Consider the following 1,020-nt stretch of genomic DNA (forward strand, 5'->3'; position numbering starts at 1 on the left):
ATTGGGCCCTAAGCAACTCTGGGATAATGACACCACTTTCTGAGACTGTGAAGACTGAATTAAGAGTTCAGTTTTAGACATTTTGAGATTAGAGTCACAGACATAAATTTGGGAATCATCAAATTCATGGAGCTTAAAGTCATAATGTTGGATGCCATTATACTGGGAACACTAGTTCCCTTATTCAATAATGACAGAGTAAGCACTTACTATGTGCCTGACATTGCATTAAGCTTTGTAGATTTAGTGAATGTTAAAAGAAAAATCAGGTGCATCTTACAAGGGTATATGTAAAACTTGGTAAACAGTCTGTGAAGCTAGTGAATGATGCCCCATGATCATATCAATGTACACAACTATGATTTAATAAAAAAAAAAAGAAAAGAAAAATCAAACTCTGTAAAATATATATAGGTATAGGTATATATATTTTATTTATTTATTTATTTGTTGAGACAAAGTCTCATTCTGTCACCCAGGTTAGAGTGCAGTGGCATCAACCTAGCTTATAGGAATGTCAAACTGCTGGATCCTCTTACATCAGCCTCCTGAGTAGCTGGGGCTACAGATGCCCACCACAATACCTGGCTAATTTTTCTACTTTTAGTAGAGGTGGGCTCACTCTTGCTCAGGCTGATCTTGAACTCCTGAGCTCAAGGGATCCTCCTGCTTCAGACTCTCAGAGTGGTAGGATTACAGGAGTGAGCCACTATACCCAGCTTTACTCTGTAAAATATTTTTAAAAGGTTTATTCTGAGCTAAATATACGTGACTATGGTCCAAGGAAGTTGAGTTATAATTTGGTTTATACTTTTAAAGGAGACAGGAATTATAGGCAAAATCATAAATTAATACCTGGGAGATATACATTGCTTTGGAAAAGGTTCAGGGATTCCTTAGTTGGTGATTGGTTGAAAGTATTCTTTGTCCAAAAATTCAGAATCGGTAGGAAGGAATGCTTACATTGAGATAAGGTTGAGTCTGTTATCTGTCATGTGATACCATGCCAGAAAAAAAAAA

The sequence above is a fragment of the Nycticebus coucang genome, chromosome 8 (genome assembly GCF_027406575.1).
Source record: "Nycticebus coucang isolate mNycCou1 chromosome 8, mNycCou1.pri, whole genome shotgun sequence".
Lineage (NCBI taxonomy): Eukaryota > Metazoa > Chordata > Mammalia > Primates > Lorisidae > Nycticebus > Nycticebus coucang.